This window comes from Hyaena hyaena, unplaced genomic scaffold, assembly GCF_003009895.1.
Source record: "Hyaena hyaena isolate Hyena2069 unplaced genomic scaffold, ASM300989v1 scaffold_256, whole genome shotgun sequence".
Classification (NCBI taxonomy): Eukaryota; Metazoa; Chordata; class Mammalia; order Carnivora; family Hyaenidae; genus Hyaena; species Hyaena hyaena.
Window position 1 is genome coordinate 778,568 of NW_024080885.1, and position 24,379 is coordinate 802,946.

The 24,379-nt window shown below is 41.0% G+C and overlaps 1 gene segment (V, D, J or C); it reads right to left on the bottom strand.

The window, feature by feature from the left end:
* Positions 1 to 24,379, bottom strand: part of LOC120240454 — a 499,568-nt gene that overhangs the window by 110,032 nt on the left and 365,157 nt on the right.

Below are 24,379 nucleotides of genomic sequence, written 5' to 3' on the forward strand. Positions count from 1 at the left end.
GGTTTTAGGTGCTGGTGTTTGAAACGGCAGGAGGTAGGTGGTTACTGCATTGGAAAATGAATTAATCCATGTGAGACCCACTGACTCCCTCCTAGCTCTGGTATACAGGCTTTCCCAAGCAGCCATTAGAAATTGGTTTGCTTGGGGGCGCCTGGGTGGCTTAGTCGGTTACGTGTCCGACTTTCACTTAGGTCATGATCTCGCGGTTCATGGGTTCGAGCCCCGCGTCGGGCTCTGTGCTGACTGCCAGCTCAGAGCCTGGAGCCTGTTTCAGTCTGTGACTCCCTCTCTCTCTGACCCTCCCCTGCTCACGCTGTCTCTCTCTCTCTCCTAGAAAAAAAAATTTTGGTTTGCTTGGAGCTAGTTATAGGAAACCAATAATTGAGGATAAAAAAGCAATGAAACTCTGGAGTAGTACCAAAACTTAAACCATGCAAACATGTGGGTCTGGGGCACTGAATCTTACAATCCCATGGCCATGGCAGAACATTCTGGGGTGATGAATCCTGATGAAAATGCCGCTGTTGTGGCTCCCAACTCTTCAATCCCTCCCTGCAACAGAAGCGTGTGTCCAGGGGCGCCTGGGTGGCTTAGTCGGTTACGTGTCCGACTTCAGCTCTTACTGCTTGTGAATTCGAACTCCGCATCAGGCTCTGTGCTGACAGCTCAGAGCCTGGAGTCTGCTTCAGATTCTGTGTGTGTGTCTTTCTCTCTCTCTGCCCCTCCTCGCTCATGCTCTGTCTCTGTCTCTCAAAAATAAAAATAGAACATTAAAAAAAATAAAAAAGAAGTGTGCATCCAGGTACGTTGCCACATGACTTTGCAAGGCCTTCTGCAAGCAGAGTACATATCCCACTCATTGGCGTTGGGGGCGTGGCCATGCTTTGATTAATAGAATATGGGTGGAAGTGACTGTGTGCTAGTCCAGGCTGAGGCTCCAAGAGACATCCCATCATGGATTTTCATAGCACTCTTGAACCTCTTTCTTCTGAGATGAGAGGAGTCTGCTCCAGGGAGTCACGGCTGCTCCAGCCTGGGTTCTAGAATGAAGACATGCAGAGCGGAACTGAATCTGACCCACATGTTGAAGCCAAGTCCAGCTGGACTGCAAGCCAGTGAGCCAAAGCAATATATGTTTGTGGTTGTAAGCAACTGACAATTTGGGATTGTTATAGATCATAATCACAACAGAAATAGCTAATTAATCCAGATGTTAAGTGTTGGGGGGGGCGCTCAAATATGAAATTACGTGCTTGAAATTATTGGTAGCTCCCTATTATCTTCAGGATAAAATGATATGTAACACAGGCTTTTGTTTACCAATCCAGAACTACGTCTTGTACTTTTTCACTTGCCCTTAAACTCAGATGCACTGAACTCGATTCCTGAAAGCTCCATGTCCTTTTGTATCTCTTTGCCTTTGCCGTGTGATTACTTTTGCCTGAAATGCCTTCTTGTTCTCTGATTCCCCAATTTGGATCTTAACCCACTTCCTTAGACTCTATTTATTTTCTGGTGTTAGCTTTGCTGCTGAAATCCTTGGGAAGCCCCAAATGAAAGCGGAAGACTGAATTGGGTTAGATACTCACACTTTCCCTAAATTTTCATGAAAACCATTTCGCCCTTCTTTTTCATTAGGTAGAGACCCTTGAGAGAAGGTATTTGTTTGTTCATCTCTGTATATTCTGTGCCAGCACAGTGCCTGACCAGTGACTGCTCAGAAAGTGTCTTCTGAATCCGTTTTAAGGATGAGATATCTCATGTCAGAGAGGATATGTTAGGAAGTCATACAGCCATGACCAGAACGCACATAGCCCTCTGCTCTCTCTCTTTGGCACCAGGCTGCCTTATGGAATCCTACCTGCAGTTGTTTAGTGAAGCAGAGCAGCACTACTCGTAAGCAAGTTGATTTTTAACATTAGCCTGAGTTAAGCATCATTGAAAAGACAAATTTGTTATGATTTGCTGCACACCATGAAATATATTCTAAAGTCACGTAGAAATGAGTTTTACCTCGTCTACATTCAAATCACATTCTTTTCCACTAACATGAGTCATCAAGGATCAGTTGTGCCTCCGGAGAGGAAGCCTAGAGTGCCATAGCTGGGGGAGACCTCAAGGATCATGTACTCACTCTCTTGCATGTTCAGATGAAAGAGTCTAGAAAGATCCAGCGAGGATTTACAACTTCACCAAAACAACCCGTGTCAAAACAGCATCCAAGAAATCAAGTATCCCAGTTCCTAGTCCAGTGCTAGTTTTTAGTACACTAGGCAAATACCCAGTCTTCTTTGGTTTTTATTCTGGCATTTATCATTTGAAAGTGTTTCTGGGTATTGTCTCAGCTGGCCTACTTATCTGAAGTGGCCATAGACTGGCTTGGGCAACCTGTCATTTTCTTTCTCTATGTGGTTTTAGACTCTTGTGAGATGCTCTTCTTTGAGAAAGGGGTGGAACAGGCACAGGGCAGGTATATCCTAAAGTTCAGCACTTCCTGGAGAGAGGCTGGGCCATGTTCTCAGTCAGTCAATTTCATTCTGAGGTGGGTACAGAGGAAAAGAAAACTGTGAAAACTGTGCTTGCCGTGGTATTTTCCATTCCCAGCTAAGGCCAGGCCTTGTGCTCAGAAACTCCAAGTACTTTGAGAAAATTCATGGGATACTAAAGCAGGGATTGTGGACTTTGAAGTAGCTGTATTCATCTCCACCACCCCCCCAACCCCCACTGCTCCGGGTATTGACATGTACTCTTTGAGGGTGATAGACAAACTGCAGTGTATCCAAAGGAGGATACCAAGCTGTTGAAGATACTTTATATCGTGTACAGAGAGGACCAGCAAAAAAACAAAAAACAAAAAAACCCCCAAAACTATGGGGGAGTGTAGACAGAGGGAAGGGAGATACTGGGGGTGTTTGATCATAGTCTTTGGATATCTGTCAGAGCAGAGCTGGCTTATTAGTAGGCATCTGGATTCTCATGTCTACTTATGCATTCCATCTATTGCAATCTGCTGGTTTGGTTTAAACATATGAGAAGACTCTGGACTTGCACAAATATGCAGTTCGAAAAAAGATGTTAATTGCAGTGTAGAATCTGAAATTATATTAATGAACTTTTCATATTCTGTTATACTAAAATCCATTGGTCTAGCTTGCATTTTGGATGGAACTTTCACCCCTGCATGGTTTTGTAACACTATCCATTGGTCTTTTGGGAAATCATTGGTTCACTGATTTAGGCAACTTCTACATGTTGACACATTTCATTATACAGTATCAAACTATCACAGTAGTTAATATCACCATCAATATCTTTAAATTAGAAAAGTATTTAAACACCTGGGGGAAGGCGCATTCAGCTCAGGGTAGCAGATACAAGTTTTCCAAAATTCTATTTTTTGCCTGAAAGCTTAGATATTCTATCATTAGCCACAATTTTCGGTTTTTCTTGACGTGACAGGCTCTGTTCATTCATTTTCAAGAAGATGCCTGCCACATACCCAAGTCTGAATAAACATAGTTTATCTGTCAGTTATTCTTTCAAGCAAAAGTGACATTTTGTGGAAAAAGTGGCTAGTTCAGCTTGCAATTCAACCAATTGCACAAATGTTTTCCCTTGAGATAACTATCCTGATTGAGAATGCTACAGAAGTATTTTATGTGTACTTCCCCTTTTGTCACACAGAATATTAAAAAAAAACAAACCTATCCAAGAGTTGAGATTTAATGAAATTAACAGTTTTTACTGCTTTGTCAATGTTATAGACTGAATTGTGTCCTCCCCAAAATTCATATGTTAAAGTCTTCTCTCCCAGTACCTCAGAATGTGGCTGTATTTAGAATTAGGGTTTGTTTTTTTTTTTAATGTTTATTTATTTTTGAGAGAGAGAGAAAGAGAGAAAGAGAGAGAGAGAGAGAGACAATAGAATCCAAAACAGGCTCTGAGCTCTGAGCCATCAGCACAGAGTCCCATGCAGGACCTGAACCCATGAACTGCGAGATGATGACCTGAGCCAAAGTCATACACTTAACTGACTGAGCCACCCACGTGCCCCTAGAGTTAGGGTTTTTATCTATCTATCTATCTATGAAAAAAGTTTTTTAAATGTTTTATTTAGTTTTGAGAGAGAGAGAGAGAGAGTGTGAGCAGGGGAGGGTCAGAGAAAGAGGGAAACATAGAATCTGAAGACAGGCTCCAGGCTCTGAGCTTTCAGCACAGAGCCCAACGCAGGGCTCAAACCCATGAACCATGAGATCATGACCTGAGCTGAAGTCAGACGCTCAACCGACTAAGCCACCCAGGCACCCCTAGTTAGGGTTTTTAAAGATATGGTTTAAATGAGGCCATTTGGATTGGAATAGGATGGATCCTAATCTAGTCTGAGTGGTATCCTTATAAGAAGAGGAAATCTGGACACATAAGGAGGAAAGAGCACAGGGGTATGCATACCCAGAGGAAAGACCATGTGAGGACACAGAGAGAAGGTGGCCGCCTCAGGAGGAACCAACTCTCCAGGCACCTTGATCTTGGACCTTCAGCCTCAGAACTAAGAAAATAGATTCCTGTTGTTTAAACCATATTACATGTGGTATTTAAATATGACAGCTCTGGCAAACTCATACAGCTTAATGAAACTGGCTTTTTTCCACCTGAAAATAACATGACAGTAAAGAATACAATGACTAGTAATACAGCATGGATGACACTGCTTTGATTCATGCTAAAGGGCCAGAGGTTTCTCAATCAGTGCAAAACTCAACAGAATGAAAAAGCAAGTAGTGTTTTGGTATTTTTGTGAAAATAGTTCTTCCTTCATGGAGTCCCTGTAAAGGTCTTGGGAACCCTATAGGTCCATGGGCTGTACTTTGGGAACTACTGTTCTACATCTGCTCTGCTGCTGCCAAAGCTGCAATGGCAGCTGGCTTTCTCTACCACTCCAGCACGCTCGCCTTGCTTGCTCGTGATTAGCAGATCAGTTGTATCATATGCTTTGGCTGACCAATGAATAAGTGGTCAGAAGCCATTGTCAGCAGCAGTCTCCAGTTCTGTAAAAATGAGAAAATTGACCCAAATACTTTGGTTGAATCTCTAGAGTCAAGGACCATGGATCTGTAGGTATTCTGCCACTGGTTTCTTCTTTGTGATGGTATTCCGGGGGTCAGACGCTAGATCCAGGATGATTGTGCTTTGGTGACAGATCAGTCAGTGGGGCAGTCAGTGAAGGTGTAGAGTCTGACTGTGTTACCTTCAGTACCTATACAACATTTCTGTGACAGTACTTCAGACTTTCCTTAAAAATGGTGTTGACTAGGGCACCTGGGTCAGTTAGGTGTCAAACTTCCGCTCAGGTCATGATCTCACAGCTCATGAGTTCAAGCCCCGTGTCAGACTCTGTGCTCACAGCTCAGAGCCTGGAGCCTGCTTCAGATTCTGTGTCTCTGTCTCTCTCTGCCCCTCTACCTCTTGCACTCTGTCTTTCTCTCTCCCAAAAATAAATAAACATTAAATGTTTTTTTAAATGATGTTCACTTGTTTAAGGTAGTTGGGATGGTAACTTGAGTGTTTGGCAAAACCATAAAGAAGAGGAATAGAGCACAATACTTGTAGGGTTAATGGGTCAAATAATACACTTAGCAACTGGATAGAAATTAAAAGAGGCCAGGCTTTTGAATAGAGCATAATATAAGGTCCCAAGTATAGATAACTCTAATTAAGTTCTCCTCATTTAAGGGACTCTTGATATACCTTGACTTTTGTCAAAACTTTTTTTTCCTTTTTCTTTTTAGAGAGAGAGAGAGAGTGTTTAAGCAGGGGAGGGGTAGAGGGATAAGGAGAGAGAATCTCAAGCAGGCTCCATGCCCAGCACAGAGCCCAATGTGGGGCTCAATTCATGACCGTGAGATCATGATCTGAATTGAAATCAAGAGTCAGATGCTTAACTAACTGAATCACCCAAGTGCCCTTATCAAAACCTTTCCTTACCTTCTTCTGGGATACTCACCCAACTTAAGGAGAAATGAGCTTGACAATCAGTTGATCGGAGTTCATCAGTACATCTGTAGAAGTCATGGAATACTCCCCTCCCCTAAGAGGAACACTTGATTTTGAGTATTATTATTATCTCAAGTCTTGAAAGGCAGTGATTTTTTAAGATACCTCACTGTGCCTATGTCTTGAATAAGAATAATCCTAAATGTGAAACATCACCACTAGGTGTTTTTCTTATTTATTTTACCTATGTAGTCAGCAACAGAGTTCTTTGTTGTCTTAGAAATATGTGATATGAACATACCATTTTAATTTGTTCAAATACCTTCACCTTCAGGGAGTTCTTTGAACAGAACAGTATTCTTTTTTTTTTAAGTTTCTTTCTTTCTTTCTTTTCTTTTTTTTTTTTTTACAAATAGTTTACTGTCAGGTTAGATTCCACATAACACCCAGTGCTCATCCCCACAAGTGCCCTCCTCCATGCCCATCCCCCCACCCCCCCACATCCATCAGTCCTCAGTTTTTGTCAGCATTCAAGAGTCTCTCATGGTTTGCCTCTCTCCCTTTCCCCCACCATTTCCCCCCTTCTTCTCCCCCTTGTTCCTCAGTTAAGTTCCTAATCCTCCTATACGTGCAAACACATGATATTTGTCCTTCTCTGCCTGACTTATTTCGCTCAGCATAACACCCTCAAGGTCCATCCATGTTGCTACACATGGCCAGATTTCATTGTTTCTCATTGCCATGTAGTATTCCATGGTCTAGATAAACCACATCTTCTTGATCCATTCGTCCGTGGATGGACACTTAGGCTCTTTCCATGTTTTAACTATTGTTGAGAGTGCTGCTGTGAACATTGGGGTACATGTGCTCCTATGCATCAGCATTTCTGTATCCCTTGGGTAAATTCCTAGCAGTGCTACTGCTGGGTCATAGGGGAGTTCTATTGTTAGTTTCCTGAGGAACCTCCACACTGTTTTCCAGAGGGGCTGTACCAGTTTACATTCCCACCAACAGTGGAGGAGGGGGCCTGTTTCTCCACATCCTCGCCAGCATCTAGAGTTCTCTGATTTGCTCATTTTAGCCACTCTGACTGGCGTGAGGTGGTATCTCAGTGTGGTTTTGATTTGTATTTCCCTGATGAGGAGGGATGAGCAGAGCAGTATTCTTAAAGAAGGTATGCTAATTATCAAGAAACATATGGCATTTCACTATTTCCCTACTTAAACTTGCCGCAGGCTACTTGGCCACTTAAAAATAAAAACTTTAAAAAACATTTTTTTATAAAGTTTCTGAAATACTCCAAAAAAGAGGTTAATAGAATCAATATCTATAGACTCAATTACCTACATTTAAAAATGGTTAATATTTGCTATTTATTTTGGTCCAGTATTTAAAAATAAATTATAAGCATCATGACAATTGTTAAGCATTTCAGCATGAATTTTTAAAAAACAAACTGTTTTCCTGTATAACTATAGTACCACTTTCTACCTAACGAAGTTAACAATTCCCTAAAATTATTTCATAGCCAGTCCACAACCAAATTTTCCTAATTCATGCCCAAATGTCTTTTACAGATTTTTAAAAATGTATTTATTTATTTTGAGAGAGAGAAAGAAAGAGAGGGATGGAGAGAATGTGAGTGGGAGAGGAGCAGAAAGAGGAGAGAGAATCCCAAGCAGGCCTTGTGTTATTGGTGTGGAGCCAGATGCGGGCCTCAAACCTGCAAACTGTGAGATCATGACCTGAGCCGAAACCAAGGGCCAGATTGAGTCACCCATGTGCCTCTGATTTTTGTGTTGTTTTTTTTTTTATAGAGTTTAAAAAATATTTATTTATTTATTTATTCTTAGTGTTTATTTATTTATTTTTTTTTTGAGACAGAGACAGAGTGAGTGTGCAAGTGTATGAGTGGGGGGAGGGGCAGAGAGAGAGGGGGAGAGAATCTCTCAGTTAGTGCAGAGCCTGATTGCAGGACTCGAACTCATCAACTGTGAGATCATGACCTGAACTGAAATCAAGAATCCGAAGCTCAGCCGACAGAACCACCGAGGTGCCCTTACAGACAATTTTTAAAAACAAGATTCGGCTCAGGTCATGATCTCATGGTTCCTGACTTCAAGCTCCGTATTGGCTCTCTGCTGTCAGCACAGAATCTGCTTCAGATCCTCTGTCCCCCTTTCTCTCTGCTCCTCCTCCGCTTGCTTTCTCTCTCTCCCTCTGAAAAATAAATAAACATTAAAAATAAATAAATAAGAACAGCAGATTATGCTGAAAGATTATGCCTTTCATTTGGTGCTAAATCTTTGAAGTTTCTTCAGTATGTCGTAGTCCTCCTTCCACTGCTTTCCCTCCATTGTACTTTGATTTCTTCTGATAACACTGATTATTGAAGGGATGGGGGCTGTTGTCCTGTTGATTATCTTACCTTCTGGATTTGTCTCATTGTTTCTTTGTGGAATCCGTTAACTTGTTCTTCTAGCTCCTTGTCTCCTTTTAGAACTAAAGGTTGGATTAGGTTGAGTTTATTTACTGATTTGAGGCAGGAGTCCTGTGTGGAGGACGCTGTGTCTTGTGTACTGCATCATGTCAAGACGGACATAATGACTGACTGAGGCTAAGATCGATCTCTAGGATAAGACAGTGACAGAAAAATCTATCTTTTGTAAAGGTACCTATTCCCATTGCAACCAGCAAGTAAAGTGCTTTAAAACTTTTTTTGGCTTGGAATTTTTTTTTTCTGCATGATTTCTTGTGTGAAGCAGGAAGCTATTCTGTAACTGTGAATGCCTACAGTCTGCGACACCAGAGAGAAATGTTAAAACTCATCGCTATAGGCTGAAAAATTAATATCTAAAAGGGTTTGCTCTTTTAGAAAATGAGTAATCCAAGGATGATATGTTCTATTTCTGTACTGAAAGTAAGAGTTTCATTTAAGTGTTATCTCTGTGAATTGTTTATATTCCCTGAAAATGGGATTTTCTGATTTTATTTTGATTGAGGTGATGTATTCTATCCTTTAAGCCATAAGCCTAGTTGTTTTGCACAACCTGGGAGGAAGCCTGGGTATAGTTTTATTCCCCTATGTATTGCTTTTGCTCTTCTGGACTTAAAAAGAGCAATTGGACTTGGTGTGCTAACTGGTGATTGTAATCCCTGGATGAAGAGATTAATCCCTGTGCTCTTGGATCAAACACATGCAGGGTCAAGAGAAGAGTGAAGGAGAGTCCAAGACTTGTAAGCTCTCAGATCTGTGGTATTAACATTGACTGATCGTCTGAAGTGAACAGAAATATTGCTTCGTTCCCAGGAAATATCTTTAAAAAACACAGTTTAAATGGGCAGGGATAAATTGTGCCATTGCTCTGCACTGAGGAAACCTCTTTGTGGCATTCCATCACAGAGGGAGATTCCTTGACTCTGAAATAATATTCCTGGTTATGCTAGATCTTCCACTGTCTTCAAAGACCAGCTGAGGATTTCTCTCCAAGAGCATTTCCCAGCTAACTCTACCTGCAAAATTCCCCCTGCTGCCCTCTGTTTACTTATTTGTGACTTTCTGATAGCTTATGGTTTATCCATGAAGAGTCTATTCTCCACCACATCACTGGGCCGTTTGTCCAGGACTGCCTAGTGCTGACCTTTTTGCCATCTTTACTCCCTCATTCCACAGCTTCCTCATTCGAACAAGACACATGAATGGTTTGGATTTGGGGATTTGGGGTCAGAGGTTCATCTTGTGAATCCACTTCTGGTTATTTTTAAAAAATTGGACTCTTTAAGCATGTCATATTGCAATGAGATGAAATTCATTTCACAACAATCACTTTCTAAGCACTTGTTTTGTTTTGTACCGGGCATTGAGCTCTTTGAGGGGAGGAATTATGTGAATTAGACAGACCTGGGTTCACCTGGGTTCATCATCTGCAAGTGTGGGACACAGCACACAGGCTCGTGGCCATTGTTATGTCCATTCTCTTTATGCCTTCCATGATATTGTCTTTTACACTACCCTGAATATATTTAATATATGTTAAAATGTATGATTGGGATTATTTATTACTGATGACTTTGGTGATATAGTTGCCCACGTTCTGAAACAATTGCAGTAGATGATATGGAGTACATCCCTAAGGAAAGGAGTAGGGGGTCAGTGGGCAATAAAGCACGTATGTTATTTTCCTCTGGACTCTCAGAGGACTCCTCCTAATGCGACAAACATAGGGGATCACAGCTGGGTGTTTTTGAATAAAGAGTTAATGAACTTCAAGGTCTGTGGTACCCCGTCACAGTGAAACAAAGCAATACAAAAACGCTCTTCTTCCTTTTTCCCTTTCCTTGGCATTTTGCCATTACTACTCTCTGCCACCCAGAATACCTCAGAAATTTCCTTTCCCCAATGCTGTTATTGTGGTTAATTGCTCTAAAACTCAGAGACACAAAATTATTACAGTCACAAAAATCAGTAAGTAAAATACAGAGAACCTGGAAAAAAATGGATAAACGACAAATAAACTTAGTCACTGATTGACATACTTAGAAAAATGTTTTAATCATCCAGTAATAAAAAATGTAAATAAAGCATTAACAAACCATTTTTCCCCTGACAGATATTTAAACAATGCTTTTGTTAGAAAAGGTGATGTTCCCAATGCTGGCAAGAAGTTGATAACAATATAAATGGTTGTTTTTATATTGAAAGCCAAGTATTTAATATCAAGAGGGTGAAAATATTAGTACTAGTTTGAGGAAATACTTCCACTTTGAGGAATTAACAGTGTGAGAATGCTATATATGTTGAATATAATGTGAGGTTTATTATCCTCAGAGAAGAGAGTCCCTTATATTTGGTTTCTTACAAAAATTACAAAAAGCAGTATTATAGTGCTTTTACACAGTTATTTTATTTTGTGCAGTTGAGTAGAGATTACTGAAGATGCATTAACCTAGAATGATCTCAATCAATGCTAGTTCATGGCTACTTCTAAAAATCATTGGATGAGATCAGTGAAAAAGATCATGAAGTGATTTAAGAATTTAGTAACTATTCTAGAGAGTATGCTTTTGAAATGACAAATGTTCAATATTGGTTAAATGTCTATTGTTTCAGAGTTTTATAATTTATTATTATTATTTTTTTTAACATTTATTTAATTTTGAGAGACAGAGCATGAGCGGGGGAGGGGCAGAGAGAGAGAGGGAAACACAGAATCTGAACCAGGCTCCAGGCTCTGAGCTGTCAGCATCATGACCTGAGCTTAAGTCGGACACCCAACTGACTGAGCCCCCTAGACACCCCTTCAGAGTCTTTTAAAGTAAATGTTTTGTTGTGGAGATCGGGAATATTTGCTTATAGCATAAATGGCAAACAACAGTTCTAACGTTTTATGAATAGGTATCATGGTTCAAGAATGATTCAGTGATAGCTTTGTATGTGGATTCATAATGTACTATAATTCAAACAACTTAAACACAAGTGGGCTTGATAATGCTTTGGACAAATGTTTAAAGATTAAAAGAAGCAGTTCTAGGGGTGCCTGGGTGGCTCAGTCGGTTAAGCAGCCGACTTCGGCTCAGGTCATGATCTCACGGTCTGTGGGTTCGAGCCCCACGTCGGGCTCTGTGCTGACAGCTCAGAAGCTGGAGCCTGTTTCAGATTCTGTGTCTCCCTCTCTCTCTGACCCTCCCCTACTCATACTCTGTCTCTCTCTGTCTCAAAAATAAATAAACGTTAAAAAAAAAATTTTAAAAGAAGCAGTTCTACTGAGGATAAATAAATTGATTTGAGATGGTTGTGAAGAATTCAAATAAAATTTTATGAACTATGATGATGGAAAAAAGCAGTATTTCAAAATGAATATACTATTTCATATAATATGTGATTTTAAATATGTATGTATAACTAAATTAATACATTAAATGTTTTAAAGTAGAATTTGATAATTTCATCTACGACTCTAAGGGTTTATATATTCAAGTTCGCTAAAAACCTTTATTTTGAATCTTCTAAAAGAGAAATGAGGACTATTTCAGATTTACATATAAACAAATTATATATATATTTATCCTTATATACATATATGTTAATTTTAAATAATGAAAAAATCATATAAGCATATGATCATTACAGCAATTTTTTAAAAATATTTATTTATTTTGAGAGAGAGAGAGAGAGAGAGAGAGAGAGCGAGTGCATGAGTGGAAGTGGGTCAGACAGAGGAACAGAGAGAATCCCAAGTAGGCTCTGTGCTGTCAGTGCAGAGCCCAATGTAGGGCTCTATCCCACGAACCAAGAGATCATGACATGAGCCAAAATCACTGAGCCAAAAACCAAGACTCAGATGCTTAACCAACTGAGCCACCCAAGTGCCCCAGTCATTACAGCAATTTTAATAATAGGAAAAATGTAGAAGCCCTGTAAATTCTCAATTATAAGGAACTGATTAAGTAAACCATAGTCCATTCTTAGACATAATATTAATGTGGCTCATTAAAAATACTGATTAGGAAAAGTATCTAATAACATAAAGAATTGATTACATAATGTTAAAAATATACAAATGTTTTATGAAGTATGATTACATATACAGAGTGGCAATCTATACAATGAAAAAGAAAACTGGGAAGGAATATACCAAAACAGTAACTGCAGTTGCTTTTTTGGTGGTAGTTCTGATTTTCTTTCCACATAGACTTCTGTCAGGAATTCTAGGGAGGAAAAAGAGCTCACATCATCGGGTTCTAGCCTGACCAGTGTAGATAACATTCCCAGTGTAGACATCCACCTGAACTCACTCTGTCAAGGATGTTTATTTCGCTCCTGAATGGTAGTCAAGTATCACAAAGCTATTCCTGCTATTGAAATACATGTTGTTTTTCTCTCTGCCCCAATTCTGCCCTCTTTTTTGCCTGGGCAAGTTGATGTTCTTTGTGTGCTCCAGCTGGGCCTCTTCTTGGACGTACTGGAAGAGAAGTGACTGCTCTGGAAGACTCCAGACTCTCCTGTATGATCCACACTAAGCCTCCAAACAAAGAGAGAACAAACTTCCATCTTCATTTTGGTCAGTGTTCCTCAAGTTTTGAACATGTCACTGTGGTTGTTTAGTCTTTAGCTTACAGCCATTACCTTGATAAAATACAATTCTTTCTCCATCCCACTCTAACCTGAGAAAAACCAAAGCCGCCATCTATTTTTGTCATTCACTAAATTAGTGTGAATTGGTTTTAGGTCATTTTTTGATATCAAGTTTTCATGGGAATAGAAGGAAAGCATATGAGAGATGTGATGGGGAGGAGGGCCCAAGGGAAAGGCACAAAAAGATAAGAATGGGGAGCCATAGATGACCTGCTTTTCAGGTTGCAGAGGGCTTTGGATCACCAAAGACTGGATTATTCCAGTCAGAGGTAAGCTTTTTTTTTCTTTTTGTGGATTCTGCAGAATTCAAGGAATCTGCACTTCTCGAATTCTCCTATTTTCTTTCAGAGACCCTAAGAAAATACCATCCTAATACTGCCCCTTATATTTTGGGGGAGATGGAGATCAGGTTAATATCAATTCAAATGATAAATACTCAAGTTCACAATAGTATTTTATCTGGTACTAATGTCTTTGTTTCTTTCCTTGCACATTGTCTTTGTCTTTTCTATTTTTCTTAGCTTTACTAAGTAGGCAGTACACAGTAGGGGCCATTTTCTTGGAGTAAAAAAAATAGTAAGGAAACCTACAGACTTAGGGATATCCAGGGTACAATCTCTCACAGAGAGAGTACAAAGAAATGACCTTGAGAGGCTTGGCATGAGCTAGTAATGGTATTCTTTTTTTTTTTTTTTTTTAGTGTTTTATTTATTTCTAGGAGAGAGAGAGAGAGACAGCGTGAGCAGGGGAGGGTCAGAGAGAGAGGGAGTCACAGACTGAAACAGGCTCCAGGCTCTGAGCTGGCAGTCAGCACAGAGCCCGACGTGGGGCTCGAACCCACGAACCATGAGATCATGACCTAAGCGAAAGTTGGACGCTTAACCAACTAAGCCACCTGGGCGCCCCGCTAGTAATGGTATTCTGATCAGCAGAATTCCATTCCCATTGCCCTGCATGTGGAGTGAAGAAAGATCCTACTGCACATGGCTTTAAAAGCCTATATGGAGAGTGATCACCATGTGGGATTCAGAGAGTGAGATAAACAAGGTCAATGATATAGGAAGGCATTATGTCAAAATTTTGGGTAGATTTGCAGGGTTTTCTTAGGTACATGTAAAGTTGTAATACCTAGTTTTCAATGGTTCCTTTAACTCTCAGTCTTCTTAAATCTTAGTAAACTCAGTCTTCTTAATTCCCAACAAGCAGCATTAAATCCCTAAAGATGCTCAGGAGAAAGTCTCTCCTTTGAGCAGATGATAGATGATTGATGGGATCACAAGTATGGGAATTTTTAAGAAACTGATTCTCATGCCCTGCCCTGAGTAGTTGGCAGTTGCAGCCCACATCTGTTGTGAACTGGCCCAAAGCCAACAGCTTTTATTCTCTGAATTGGAAGGGAAATCCAAAGGGGGGGGGTTAGGGGTAGGGAACCACAGGATGTGGATGTTCTGGGTCTCCTGTGCCTCTTAAGGAAGATGCATCTGTTGGATTAAACAGCTGGTAGAAGACTGAGTCAGCAGAGGATGTGAGCAGGTTCCCAGCAGCCAGGTCCCACCCATTCCCTTAGAACATGGGCTTTTCCAGGTTTATTAGTCAATCTGTATAGTCAGTTCTGACTATTGCGATCAGTGTGATGGTGTGAACAATGCCCTGAACAAAGAAATCCTTCCTCCAGATGCAATGGAGGACAGATGGCACGGGTTGTGGTAGCCAAAAAGTCAGGGCAGAACCATCCTAACCCCTCCTCACAAACAATCTATACAGAAAGAAAGCATTGTAGGAAGTAAGTTTCTCTATTGTTTTTCTCATGAAAATAGAAGTTAATAAATCTCAGTGCAAAATTGTCTCCCCATCCCTTTCAATCTGCACTGATAGTTGAGTTAATTACTGTATGTCGGATAGATCTTCAATTTTCATCACTGAATTCTCTGTGCAGAAACAATGTACAGGAACTGGGAGAAATATATCCAAATGGAATGTAAGGTGGTTAGTGCCCTGCTTTATTCATAGGTCTGGGAGTCTTTGCATTGGAGAGAGGGGAAGATTTTACTCTTGGAGTCAGATTCATTTACTTTACCTTGAGCCTCCAGACTAACACAAGAGTATGTTGAATTTTTCCAGGTTTCTTTGGGTAAACTAGATCTGCTGTAAATACATGGTAGAATGAGGTATGGTATTAGGAGAACAAATGCAGACCAGAGAGTTGGGAGTTGTCTAAGGTGACAATGCTTCTTTCTTCCAAAGAAGGCATATGATTGGACAGCTCCTATTACAGTCCACAGAATTGATGCATTTAAACCTTTGCCCTGGAGTTTCATAGGATCTATATATCCTGTAGAATCTAAGATTTAGTTCTGAGCCTTTATAAGAGTGATATGTAGATCGCCCAAACTTTTCCTCTCAATGTGTATGGCAAATTACATTGATGAAGTAGCTGGTCCTGGAGTTAGCTAGAAACTTTCAAGTCTTTCTGAATTTGGCACCTGCAAGAGTCATAATATAAATGAAGTTCAGGCTCAGTCCCCAAATGCTGCTCCAGGGACAGATCTCTGAGAAAAATGCCCACAAGTGGCGCAAGGTGGAGCTAACTTTCTAGACTTGGATGTGTTGGGGTTGGACTGAGAAGCAAGAACAGGACTAGGAAGGGACCTGGTTTGTGTCGTTTCCCTGTTGAGATGCAAATGATCTGGGAACAATTATTGTGGGGGATGTAAAGCTCAGGATGAGGGAGACTGGAAGGAAAAACTGAGAAGTGGAAAGTTTGTAGGGTATCGCTACTCTGTGAGTAGATTTCAAAGAAGAAAGTGTGACATTATAAAGAGGAAGTCCAAGGATCAAGATTAGAGAAAGATATTTAGAAATTAATGCTGCAGAGGACATTAAGTGAATGATAGGTATGGAACAATAATACTAAGGGTATTTTTTATTAATGTTGTACTGTCCCAAGGTAGTCCAAGCTTGAGCTCTTTGCTTCTGATAACTGCCTGGGATAATGAAGAAATGGGAAAGGAAATGTCCCCATAGAGATTTCTGAAAAAATTCAAATTTTTAACTTGAACCTTGACCTTGTAATGGAAATAAAAATGCACAGGAAAGCCCTTTGGGAATTAGCTTCAGAAGTGAAATACTAGAAAACACAAATAGCCCAGAGCATTAACATAAAAAGAGAAAATTCCATGCCTAGAGAATGGTTAGATTTAGCATAGTTTGGAACATATAATTTTCCATCAGAATATTGGTAACGACATTTCAGTAAACTCGGGTCTGAATGCCTTGTGATGAATAAAAATGGCAGCTGTTATTTTGTGTGAGTTCAATCAGAGAGACATGGGGCAATTTGTCTGATCCCTGATTCTTTGTTTAGCGGAAGCTTTTGGCTCAGAAACACATGAGATGTTTTGTGTTTTTCAGGTCCTTTGTTTGTGAATGCTGTTCAGGGCTGTTATACCTGAGGACCTTGCCTTTCTCATCATTTGTCTGTATGATGTGGGGCACCCTGTATTGGAGACACAGATGACTTATTTGCAAGTCTCGCCTAAGACCAAATTAATATCAGTACCTCAAGTAGCTTACAAGATTGGATTCTAAGGCTATAATAAAGGAATATAGACTTCCTGGTCTTTTTCTTACTGTCCCAAAACATAATCAGATAATCCTCTCTCTGGGTACTTGGGAGCCAAGTTACTTTCTTGTGGAAACATTATCAAGAGTTCCTTTAGAAAATCTAGGAAAGTGTAAGTCTGAAGACAAGCTATAGCCTGAAGCCCAGGCTGCTGACTTGAACACAGATGGGAGAATGTTAACAGCCAAGAAATATGAGATCTTTGGCTCCTTTCCCAGAACTGCCAGGCTAAGACCTTGGCAGAGACTCAACAGGAAACTGAACTCTATTTGCATATCCTTTTATACATGGGAGATTAAAAGCTTCAACCTTGAGTGATCACAGTTTTTGAGAATCATGATGAGGCATTAAAGAGAAGGAGGAGTGTCTCAAGGGAGGTGAGCTGGAGGCGAAGCAAGGTAGGTGTGAGGTTAGCAATGACTTTCAATCCCCTTTGATTAACCATGAGTGTATTTCATTTGGTTCTTTTTTAAAAAATTTATCCTCATTGGGTCACATAAAGGAATCAGCTAGGCAGAAATCTGTGCTTCCCAATGTTGGGAATCTGTCAAATTTGATCTCTTTTGTCCCATGGCTTCTTCCTGGTCTCTCTTCCTGCACAGGGAGCTATCCTTTGTTAGTGGTGCTGAAGAGACCATAGAGATCATTTAATATAAACTCTTTATTGTACAGATGAGCATCCGAGGCTTGAAGAAGTTCACTGACTTTTTAAAGTTGTACAAAAGAAAGTAAGAGTTCTGACTCCCCCCAACCCTTCCTTTTTTCAACAGGCTGCTAGCTCTACTTAGGAGGTGGAAGTTTCCCCAGATCTCAGATAGCTTTTTTCCAGCATGTGATTTGGCACAGGTACTCTTCCCTATCTTCTCCCATCAGAAAATGCATTTCTGGCAAGAAAACAGCTTTGATTTCCCTAGCTTTTCTTTCCAGTTCCCCTGGATAAGGTCCCTATAGTTTTTTAAAGGAAGAAGCCTGGGCACTGAAATGGGGATAGAGGATATTTATCGCTGGGATTCATTTAGGGGAATTGGGTTTTCTTGGCCAGGTACTATAGTGAAAACTAACCCCATGTAGGCAGCCTGGTCAGCATGATGATGGACAAATGTTATGCTTCATAGGCTAGTAGCCCCACTTTACAAAGGTTCCTTTATAAGGGTGGGAAGAGATCTCTCTAATCCTAAAAAGGTGCATTAAATGTACCTTAAGATTGGGGAGGCCCTACAGGAGAATGTCCTGAAAGCTATATAGGGCAGAGCTTTCTGAAGATTGAGAATGTAGTGACTGGACCTCTGGAAAAGAGGAGGCACTGATAAGAATTGTAAGTCACCTATCTCATACTACCTCAAAAATGATGACTTGTGCATTACCAGAAAGGACCAGTATGAGAAAGTTAAGCCCAGGCAGATGCCACAGGCTGGTGACTGAGGTGCCAACAGACATGCCACGGAAGCTATCAGTCTTGGATGCAAAATGTAAGGGTAGAATCATGGGCACCCAATCAGAAATAGTTCTGCCTTCCTTACTTGGCTTCCTTTAACAGAGTAAAGCCTACTGCAGTCAGAAAGGACTCTGGGAAGGTACAAGGCCCACTTTTCTCGCCCACAGATATTATTTAAGAAATAGCTTTTAATAAGCTCCAGAAAAAGAAGACTCCTGAGTTGTGTGGCATGGTACATTTGGAGGCAGGCTTCTTGGGCTTGTGTCCAAGCTCAGCCCTCACAAGCAGTCTGACCTTGAGCAATACCTTGACTTCTCCTTGCTTCATTGCCTTCATTTGTAAAATTAGGATAATAATGGCAATGGGTTTTTGTGAAGATTAAACAAATTAAAACATGTAAACTGCTTTGAGCAGTGACTTGTAGATAGAAAAGTACCCCCCATGACTGCAGGCCATCAATTATTATTACTAGTACCTCTTTACAGTTGTTGATTTCCATTTCAAGGAGATTTTCATTTTTAGCTTCGTTTTGCTAAAATCTCAGAATGTTTTCTCTTTTTCTCAGTTCCTAAGAAATGTGGACAACTGATCATAGAGTCACAGAGGGTAAGAACTGGAAAGGACCTCAAGTTGTATCAATTTTGGCCTCTTTACCTTATATAAATGAGCCTGGGGAAGGGAATGGGTTCAAGTTCTCACAGGGTAGAACTTGGTTTTGGACACAGCTTCCAGTCTAGAGGGTTTCTTTCCCAATGTGTAATAACTCTTCATATGCCACACTTCAACATTGTTTAATTTCTCCAAGACTTACTTGGGATAACTCAGGAACATGCCAGGACTGTGATTCTGTGGAAGGAGCTGACCAGTGCTGAGTATTAACATTGTCTTTCTTAATCTCATAGCACCTCATTTGTTTTCTTGTTCTCTTTTTTTCCTCTTTTATATATTATTTTATTTGATTAAAATATTGTTTTTAATTTTTTAAATGTTTTTTAATGTTTATTTTTGAGAGAGAGAGAGAGAGAGAGAGAGAGAAAGAGAGAATCTTAAGCAGGCTCCATGCTCAGTGCAGAGCCTGACACGGGGCTCGATCCCCTCACCCTGAGATCATGACCTGAGAGGAAATCAAGAGTCATTCGCTCAACATTTTGAGCCACCCAAGCGCCCCTGTTTTTCTCTTTTTGACAGCATTTTCATATTGTTGACTTCATTTATTTTGGGGAGGAAAAAGGAGAGAGGAATTTGTGTCTGAATGGAAAGCAGGCTCCAGCCATTACTCCATCCATTCCTCAACAGGGAGGATCAGAGGCACTGCATGGGGACAGAGGACAAGGAGTGAGGAGCAAGAATCCTTAAGAAGTGGGGTTTACTTAGGTTGAGAGGAGTGGGAGGGAGCCTAGCCTTTCTTATTTATACTGCACACTTACTGTGCATTCAGTATGATGCTAGGCACCCATAGGAAGGACCCAGGGCAGAGTTTGAGATTTCAAGGAGTTTCTACTGAAAGAGGTAGAAAGCAAAGGCAGAACTATCATCAGGCCCTTTGTAATTCTTTGAGGGGTCTTTACTTCCACAGCACTGAAGAGACTTCTTACTCTTCCATCCGCAAGGACACTATACGGGGCTCACCTTGGCTGGGAGGAGAAAGATCTTCCAGCTGACAGGAGGGGAGAAGAACATAGCAGGGGTGTGGACTGGAAAGACAGGGGTGGGAGGGTGCTTTCCTGTGGCAACCAGGTATCAGAGTGTGGTGGAGAGAATACTTGACCAGGAGCTAGGATACCTGCACTCTTATGGCTTTGCCAACAGCTGGTTGTGTGATGGTGGGGTACTGGGTTGTGTAAGGGAGCCACACTGGCCTTGCTGGATGACAGTCACAGTGAGGAAATGGCAGCATTTACTCAGCTCCTGCCATGAGAAATGAAAAACTGGCTCATGTTGGAAATGAGTCTTCTGGTATTGACTAGGCCTCACAATATTCCAAATCAGACCGATATTCCCCACACAGATACCTCATGAGGAAAAACATATTCCTATCTCTTCAAAAGAGATTTTAGATGAAAGCACTGTGGATAATTGTCAAAAAGGCTCTTCCTATGGGCCTTGTAGATCCAAGACTTAGATAATAAAGGGGGTTAAGAACACCAGTTACAGTTGAGCCTGGCCCCGAGACAAAGAGCCTAATTTAGAGTTAAGGAACAGATAAGGGCAAAACTTAAGTTAATACTTATACCTTTTCTAACTGGTGATGTATGGCAGTCCCTTCCCTAAGGCCTACATTCCACAAACACTCCCCCTTACACTGGCTGCTGGGATGAGGATAGATAAGAGTAGCTAAAACATAACCCAAAAACAAAGGCTGACACATTTAGGGCCTCCGTGGTGTTTGCACATTCAGCATCAAGTCAAAAAAGTTTTCACAAACAACTTATTAACCAGCTCAAAAACATTCATCCTCTTGTGAGCCAGACAAAATGACTCCTAGCCTATCTATATACAACTTAACCTATGTCCTAATCCTAGTGTTATTAACTTAGAACAAATATGTATGTCATCCTGTTTTTCACTAAGAACATCCTGTTATTCCTGTAGTTGTAAGATTTACTCAACCTCACTATCATTGGGGTAATTCTGCAAGAATACTTCCGAAAAACCTGTTTTTGTACACTTTTCAAAGCATCTTATCACAAAGAGTTTTCCATTGTAAAAATTCCTTTTTCTTTCTTTTTTTTTATAGTTTATTGTCAAGTTGATTTACATATAACACCCAGTGCTCATCCCCACAAGTTCCCTCTTCCATGCCCATCACCCCCCTCCCCTCTCCTCCACCCCCCTTCAGCCCTCAGTTTGTTCTCAGCATTCAAGAGTTTCTCATGGTTTGCCTCCCTCCCTCTCCCCAACTATTTTTCCCCTTCTTCTCCTGCTTTGTCCTCCATTAACTTCTTCCTAATCCACCTATATGTGCAAACATATGGTATTTCTCCTTCTCTGCCTGACTTATTTCGCTCAGCATAACACCCTCTAGTTCCATCCATGTTGCTACAAATGGCCAGATTCCATTCTTTCTCATTGCCATGTAGTATTCCATTGTATAAACATACCACATCTTCTTGATCCATTCATCAGTTGATGGACACTTCGATTCTTTCCATGTTTTGGCTATTGCTGAGAGTGCTGCTATGAACATTGGTGTACATGTGCTTCTATGCATCAGCACTCCTGTATTCCTTGGGTAAATTCCTAGGAGTGCTACTGCTGAGTCATAGGGGAGCTCTGTTGTTAATTTTTTGAGGAACCTCCATATTGTTTTCCAGAGGGGTTGCACCAGTTTACATTCTCAGGAATTATAAAAATTCATTTCTCTGATCTCATGTTATCATTTGACCTATAAATAAAGACACCCAAACCGACAGTGCAGAAATGCCTGCCTGTGATCAGAAAGAATCTCAGGGCTCTCTCGCTCTCTCTCGCCGACACCGTCCATCCTTCAGGGACCCCTGGACCGGCTGGAGCGGGCCTCCAGCAGTGGGGAGTTCAGTTAATTTCTCCATTCTTTAGTTTCTAGTTCTTCAACTGAAGAGGTCGAACCAGGAAGTGGTTAAAGTTTCATACTGTTCTAACACTCTGTGCGCGAGTGCGTGTGTGTGCGCGTGCACACATGCATGTTGTGGGGATAGCAGTAGGGCTATTGGGCTGAGAAGGATATCCTTCACATGTAACACTTGATGGTTTGGATGCTCAGGAAGGGATGGGCTATGAATTCATATTTTTAAGTTGATTTTGACCATGAGGCATGTGATTGCTGTCTCTGCTCTGATTTCAACATCTGGTGCCAGTTATACTGCCTCTTTGTGGTTCTTTGTGTCTTTATTTGCAAACTCGGTGCATGAAAAAAACCCTCCTCCCTTTCTCTAGACCACGGAGACAGTTAATCCTCTATCAATCCCTCATGACTGTAATATGTGCTATGCAAACACACTTGAAGTCTTTATGCATGAGGAGCCTTTGATGTGACAGAACTTCTGACAACGCAGACTTAGGCTGTGTTCCTTGGTGTTGTCCCTGTGGGTGCTGATTTTCCTTCTCGCTGCCTCTGAATGATGTTACTCACTTTTGTCAGGTGGTGAGTAAAGATGGAAACTAACTCTGGGGCCGACCCTGAGCCTTGTAGTTCTGACACACCCAGAAGCCCTGGAGGGTGAATCCCTAAAGCTTTGTGGGACATTGTAAAGACACTCCAGCTTTTTCCTCAGTGACTCCAAATCCCCCAGGTTTATCTTGGGCTGGCTTGCTGGAGACGAGGAAAAACCAAGAACCTCACCGAGTTGAACACATGTTTTATTTAGCTTCCCTGTCTATTGGGACCGTTTTTGGAAGGTGCCTCAATCAGCAAGCATAGATGAGGCTGCAGATTCTCTCCTGGGGAAGCTGGCATAGAGTCCTCTTGGGGACCAGCAAGAGAAATGCATCATCTGATTTGTATACTCTCCTTTTATGGTTGACAGGTACTCATCAGCCCATAGAATGTGGTCATGTAAGTACAAAGAGAAGGCAGACAGCTTGATGTTACATCTCCCATATTCCATTTGTCAGTAATCCAGTTCTGCCATTTTCCCTTTCAAGTTGTAAGTTTTGACCTTTTCAGGACTGCTTCCTCCCCAGTTTGTGCTAATTAATGGATTCCATCACTTGGTTTGAAAAATGAAAGTCTGAACTATTAGTGAAAGGTATCCCAGCAAGTAATGAAAGACTGTATTGCCTATTCCCCCAGGGCTACAGAAAAGCTGGTACTATTATGGGTCACAAACCTGGACGTGAAAATATTACTTCTACCCGAAAAGTCCGGCAGATACTCAGACTCCAAATATTACCCTCCCTGCTCTCCTCCAAGCCTTCATTGAATGGGACCTTCTCATTGCAGCCTTTCTTGACTACCTGATTTAAAGTGATTATCTCCTCCAGAGCCCAAGTAACATCTCGCTCTCTCTTCCTGCAAGTCTTCTTCAAGACAACTGCCATCATCTAACATGTATTATCTTGCTTATTTTCCTTTGTGTTTATTTTCACTAAAATAAACTGTAGAGATGGCTGCCTGCATGGCTCAGTTGGCTAGGTGACCGACTTCGGCTCAGGTCATGATCTCATGGTTCGAGGATTTGGGCCCCTCATCGGGCTCCGTGCTGACAGCTTGGAGCCTGGAGCCTGCTTTGGAGTCTGTGTCTCCCTCTTTCTCTTGGCCTCTCCCCTCCTCATGCTCTGTCTCTCTCTCAAGAATAAATAAACATTTTTAAAAAAGTAAAATAAACTGAAGAGCTTCTGAGTACTGTACACCCAGTATATCTAGACAAGTACCTGGCACATAGTAGGTTTTTAATAAATTGTTATTTCATAAGGAGATGCATGTTGTTACATTCTCTGAAAGCAACTTCAGTCTCCAAAGCTCTAGACTATGCATCGGTCTTTTTTCTTAATAAGGTGTTTGCCCTAGTAATATATTTATACAGACATTTCTTTCTCTGAAAGTTATAAATACTCATGAGGGTTTGCCCTTAAGCCAGAAAAAGATAATTTAAACTTTCCTGTTCTCCCACATGGATACAGGTAAATAAAAACCTTCTGGCTATTCAATTTCTTATTTAAACACAGAGTTGGAGAACTTGCCATGTTTAAGTTAGCACAAGCAGCTGCATTTTGGCTTGATTTCTTTTGTCTTGTCACCAGATCCTTTTCCTATTGAGTGCCACATGCTGGCCCTTGGCTGACTTGACTGAGTTCCAGAGAACTCCTTCAGGAGTTGATACACACTAGTGTACACTGTTATCTTTTCACAATGTATGTATTTGTGTATGTGTGAATTGCTTAAAAATAAATAAATAAATAATAAGACCCCCAGGGATTCTGCATTCTTGAAGAATACCAAAATCATGTGGTGGTAGTGACTGTGGTGGAGGTAAGGATGACAAGGGGGTTAGGAATTGATCTTTAGTTTAGGAAAATGTGTTGCTGTGGTTTTTGGTTACTAAATGCCATGCCCCTGCATGGAGAGAAAGTTTACAAAGCTCCTTTGTGAAGTAAAGTAGAAATGTTCAGCTTTTTCCTGTTCAAGACTCAAGGCCTTAGGAATAAAAAGGGAGGGGGAGGGGGGGAAAGCCTGCCATCCTCTTCTTTTCTCTCTCTCGGAGGGAATGTTCAAGAA